General features: G+C 31.4%; 1 non-coding gene across 1 annotated transcript; it reads right to left on the reverse strand.

The window, feature by feature from the left end:
• Nucleotides 1-357: 357 nt before the first annotated feature.
• On the reverse strand, nucleotides 358-444 carry TRNAS-GCU (transfer RNA serine (anticodon GCU)). The gene has a single exon. It is a non-coding gene; the product is annotated as a tRNA-Ser (tRNA).
• Between the last annotated feature and the right edge of the window lie 5645 nt (nucleotides 445-6089).

Genomic DNA, 6089 nt, shown 5'->3' on the forward strand with positions numbered 1-6089 from the left:
TTTGAGTAATCAAGGACTCAACTCTTAAAATTTTTTTCCTATTTATAGAAATAACTTCACTGCATTTCTTGGTGTCAAACCAGATTAAAATAGAGAATCTATTCTCTTAAAAAAAAAATGATCTTGGAGATTGTGTAATGCTTACTCTCAAACTATTTGTTTATACAGTAGTAATATTCTTTGTTTCTCTCTTCATTTTCGGATTCCTATCTAATGACCCGGGACGTAATCCGGGGCGTGAAGAATAACAAAATCAGATTTTTTTTTCCTTGCTTGATTTTGAAATGTTCTTAACATTTTTATCTATTCCACATCTTTTCCTCAACTATAAAAAAAATACCAAGTAATTGACAGAAACGGAAAGAGAGGGATTCGAACCCTCGGTACAAAAAATCGTACAACGGATTAGCAATCCGACGCTTTAGTCCACTCAGCCATCTCTCCCCAAATTGAAAAAGGATAATTACTATGATACATTGTATAAAAAATAGAAAATAAAGGCTTGAAAAAAGCCCTTCTTTATCTCTCTTTATTATCTTTATCTACCCCTTTATAGATATATAATTTCATTATATTGATATAGATAATTATCTAGATATATCGATGGATATCTATCAAATCGATAAAAACTTTTTTTTATTAGGAATTCCATTTAGATAAATTAGATTTCATTAGATAAGGGCTCAAAAGAAGAGATATCTTCAATCCTAATATATAAATAATACCAATATATTAAAGATTCATAAAAATATTTATAAATAAAAAGAAAGTACCTTTTTTAGTTTATTTCATCCGAAAAGCCCTTTTCTTTTTATTTTTAGTTCCACGGCCTGGCCTGGTCAGTACCTAGCCGGGCTTTTTTTGTTCCAATAAATCGTAGATCAAATTATTTATTTGATTTGAAAATGTTTTTGAAAAAAAAAAAAAAATAGAAACAACAAGAATCCTAAGAAGATTTATTATTTCAATTCCTATGATACAGAAAAAGATGATATAGAATCAAGGTTCGATTTCTTATTATTATTTTTTAGTACTTTACTAGAATAAAAAACTTGTTAATTAGTTAATTAAAACGAGTCCTCTTTTCCTAATCTCATTAGTGGCCCTGATGAAAATACGTCAACGCTCAAATTTTCATGATTATTTTCTGATCCGATCTTTTTATTACTTATTAATACGACTTATTTTCGTCTTCGACAAAAGGTCCATTTATATACAATAATTGCATTGTAGCGGATATAGTTTAGTGGTAAAAGTGCGATTCGTTCTATTAATCCCTTAATAGTTAAGGGATCCTTCGGGTTGATTAATATTCCGATCAAAAACTTTATTTCTTAAAAGGATTTAATCCTTTACCTCTCGATGAAAGATTCGAGGAAAAAATAAAAATTCTCGTGATTTGTATCCAAAAATATGTTCTAAATTGAAAAAAATTGGATCATGAAATTACGAAACATAATTTTATTGAATTGGATCAATACTTCCAATTGAAGGAATAAGGGATCCATGGATAAAGGTGGAATTTTTTCTAATCGTAACTAAATCTTCAATTTTTTCTTTGTATAAGGGAGATTGAAGCAAAACAAAATAGCTATTAAAACAATGTCTTTGGTTTACTAGAGACGTCGACATCGTTTTTTAGCTCGGCGGAAACAAAATACTTTTCCTAAGGATTATATTAAATAGAAATAGGGAACGAAATAAATAACTGGAAAGATTGTTATAATCTCCTCTTGTATAGGGATCATCTATAAAGCGGGTCCTTTTGAATGCATTCAGACGGAAAGGCTGACATAGATGTTATGGATGGTATTTTTTTTTTGTTTACATCTTATAAATTTAGGAATTTATCCATCTTCCATAAAGGAGCCGAATGAAACCAAAGTTTCACGTTCGGTTTTGAATTAGAGACGTTCAGTTCAAAATGATGAATCAACGTCGACTATAACCCCTAGCCCTTCCAAGCTAAACGATGCGGGTTCGATTCCCGCTATCCGCTTATCTTATCTTATAATATTCTTATCTTATAATTTATATATATTATAAATAGAAATTAATTAATAATGGAATTACTCAAATAAAAATTTTCAATTTACTTAATTTTAACTAAATTTTAACTAATGTATTAGTTAATGTAATGCATCATTGAATTCAATATGCAATTTCCGGAATTCTCACACATTTTTTTTACGAACAAGAGAGGTGAAAATACGAAAAAAAAAATTGGAATCAAAAGCGTCCATTGTCTAATGGATAGGACATAGGTCTTCTAAACCTTTGGTATAGGTTCAAATCCTATTGGACGCAATTTTTTTTCATATATTTTTTTTTAGTTTTAAAATTTTCTATATCATGTCAAGAAAGGAAAGATTTTGAATGATTTGAATAAGAGACGCTTATTTATTAATAGTAATTTATAAATTAGTTTTAATATTAATTGTAACTCTAGTTTTAGATTTATTATATAAATAAACTAATAATTCAATTCTGTTTTATTTGAAGATAAGATATTAGTAGAAAGGATATTCAAATTCCAAATATTAAGATATTTATGATATTCTAAATATATTATTAGAAATATAATCTAATTTTAACTTTAACTATATTTATAAAAAAAATTTCTTAATTGTATTTACATTTCATTTTAATATTGATATATATTTCTAGAAATATTATCTACTTTCTTTAATATATTTATATATATTTTTTATTTTATATAAATTATATATATATATATTCTACCTACTAACACCTAATAAATGAAAAGAATGAAATTATTTCATGTTTCAATTTTAACATTTGAAAGTTCTAAAATTGATTTATACTTTACTTGTTTTCTTTTATACTTGGTCTTGAAGTAGAAAACGTTCCATCTGTTCCTGAATAGCTTCTTTCAAAAGGGCTTCCGCTTCAGTGGTCAATGTCTTCGTAGAAGAGATTATTTCTTGAAACTGAGGTTTATTCGTTTTTACGTAAGTACGTAACTCAAGAAGAAAATTTCCTTACTTGTCCAATTTCTAATGAATCAAGATAACCATTAGTTCCGGTATAAACAGTCATTATCTGTTCGTCTACCGTGAGAGGTGCTGATTGGGATTGTTTGAGCAACTCACGTAATCGTTGACCTCTTGCCAATTGATTCTGAGTAGCTTTATCGAGATCAGAAGCGAATTGCGCAAAGGCTTCTAATTCGGCAAATTGAGCCAATTCCAATTTTAATTTGCCGGCTACTTGTTTCATGGCTTTAATTTGAGCTGCAGATCCTACTCTGGAGACGGAAATACCCACATTAATAGCAGGTCTGATTCCAGCATTGAATAGATCGGCAGATAAGAATATTTGTCCATCGGTAATGGAAATTACATTAGTAGGAATATAAGCTGAAACATCTCCCGATTGGGTCTCAACTATTGGTAAAGCAGTCATACTTCCTTCACCTAAAGCAGAACTGGCTCTTTCCAAAAGGCGTGAATGCAAATAAAAAACATCTCCCGGATAAGCTTCGCGGCCCGGCGGTCTTCGTAAAAGAAGAGACATTTGTCGATAAGCTTGTGCTTGTTTGGAGGGATCATCATAAATGATTGAAGTGTGTTGTTTTCTGTACATAAAATATTCAGCCAAAGCTGCTCCTGTATAAGGGGCAAGGTATTGTAATGTAGCCGGAGAATCTGCCGTTTCGGCTACTATAATAGTGTATTCCATTGCGCCCCTTTCCTGTAAAGTAGTCACTACTTGAGCCACAGAAGATGCTTTTTGACCAATAGCTACATAAACACATATTACATTTTGCCCTTGTTGATTGAGAATCGTATCCGTGGCTACTGCAGTTTTACCGGTCTGCCTGTCCCCAATAATTAATTCTCGCTGACCACGTCCGATAGGAATCATTGAATCAATAGCAATAAGTCCTGTTTGAAGAGGCTCGTATACGGAACGTCTCGAAATAATACCAGGAGCGGGGGATTCAATTAACCGAGAGTCAGAAGATGAAATTTCACCTCGGCCATCAATAGGTTTAGCCAGGGCATTTATAACACGACCTAAATAAGCCTCGCTTACTGGTATCTGAGCAATTCTTCCCGTTGCTTTTACAGAACTTCCCTCCTGTATCAGCAAACCATCACCCATTAATACAACACCAACATTATTTGATTCTAAATTTAGAGCTATGCCTATAGTACCCTCTTCAAATTCTACTAATTCACCTGCCATTACTTCATCAAGACCATAAATACGAGCAATGCCGTCGCCTACTTGAAGTACAGTACCGGTATTTACAATTTTTACTTCTCTATTATATTGCTCAATACGTTCACGAATAATATTACTAATTTCATCTGCTTGAATGGTTACCATGAGTATTTCGTAATTATTTTTTTTTTAAGAAAAAAAAAATAATGCCTACAGTAGAAGGACTAATCAGTTAGTTATTTCTTTCATCGTCCCAAACATGCCAATATTAGCACTGATGGTACGTAAATGTAACTCGTTGTCCAAACAACTATTCAGAGTTCCTAGAGCTCCTTGTAAGGCTTGTTGGAAAACCTGTTGTCGTACTTGATTAATCGCTTTTTGTTGTTCAAAACGAATAGTTTCATTTTTTATAATTTTCTAATTGTTCCAAACTTTTAGAAGTTGAATTAATCAAATTCAATTTTTCTCGTTCTATCTCAGAATATCCATTCACTCGAAACTGATCGGCTTCCATTTCAACTTTTCGTAAGCGAGCCCGGGCTTTTTCCAGCTGTTCAATGGCCCCCCTCACGTAGTTCTTCTGAATTTTGAATTGTTTTCAAGATCCTCTGTTTTCGATTATCTAATAAATCACTTAATGAAAGTAGATTGTCTTTCCATTCATTTCAAAACTTCGACGATCCCTTCCCGAACCAAACATGAATCTTTCGATTCATTTGGCTCTCACGCTCAATTATTGCAATTATTTCTGAGAAATTCCCATATATCTTTTTGAATGTAATGAGCCTATCCTCTTTTCTCTATTCATATTCCACAAAGAAAAAGAAAAAAAATATGGATCATTAATCCAAGACCCGAATATTCGGAGGACTCTTCTGACCAAACAAACAATTGTCAGCAAAGTTGTTTCTTTTTTTTTCTTGAAATCCAAAAAAATTTTCTTACTTTATACATAACATAGGTCATCGATTCAGCATTGGATAAAAAAGAAAAAAATGAGGGTGAAATCCTCATTTTTTTTAGTTTTTTACAAAAAAATTCTAATATTCTATTAAAATAGAAAATAATAAAAAAGGGGGGGTTCAAATCATTTTATCGACATGAGTGTTCTATATCGAAAAAAAAGCCCAACTATTTGAAACGATTTATGTATTAACTATGTATTAACATAGTAGTAGAAAGAGTACCATGCTACGTCTGGACTTCAAACGTTTTAACCATGTTAATAGTCCCACATTATTGGTTGATAGAGAATCAAAGTTGATTTACCAATGAATCACGAAATGCTATGGTTCTTCAATATGATTTCTTCATTTTGTCAGAAGTAATTCGCGGGATCATGCACCTTTTCGTAGTTATAACTAGAAAAGTACAGTTGGTTGTATCCAACTTATTCTTGAAATAAACAACTCGCACACACTCCCTTTCCAAAAAAAATCAATACACCAAGCACTACGCTTAGATTTATTGGATTTGTTGCTAAAATATCGGTATTAAATCCGAAACTCTCGGCGGATGGCCAGTAACCCAAAGAAATGAAAGAATCGGTTACATTTTTCATATGATCTCCTTTTATAGATAAAACTAATTATCTATTTCTTTCTATTTTTTTTTATTTTATTAATTTCCTATTTCTATTCGAAATAGAGTAAAAAATATGTTGTAAGAATCCTAAAAAAAAAGTTCCATTCGAGATTGGACTAAGAAAGGGAAGGAAGAAGGCGAGTCAGTATGCTAATGCCTCATCCTCAAATCAATCCTTCCCATAGGTTATTGTCCCAACGAATAAGTAATTGTAGGAGTGAAAGCTTCGTATAATTCGAAAAAGCAAGAGCAGCAAGTCCAAGTAAATAAAATACGAAAAAAAATACGTAATTTTTTTAGGATTAAACAAA

This window comes from Cucumis melo, unplaced genomic scaffold (genome assembly GCF_025177605.1).
Source record: "Cucumis melo cultivar AY unplaced genomic scaffold, USDA_Cmelo_AY_1.0 utg001072l, whole genome shotgun sequence".
Classification (NCBI taxonomy): Eukaryota; Viridiplantae; Streptophyta; class Magnoliopsida; order Cucurbitales; family Cucurbitaceae; genus Cucumis; species Cucumis melo.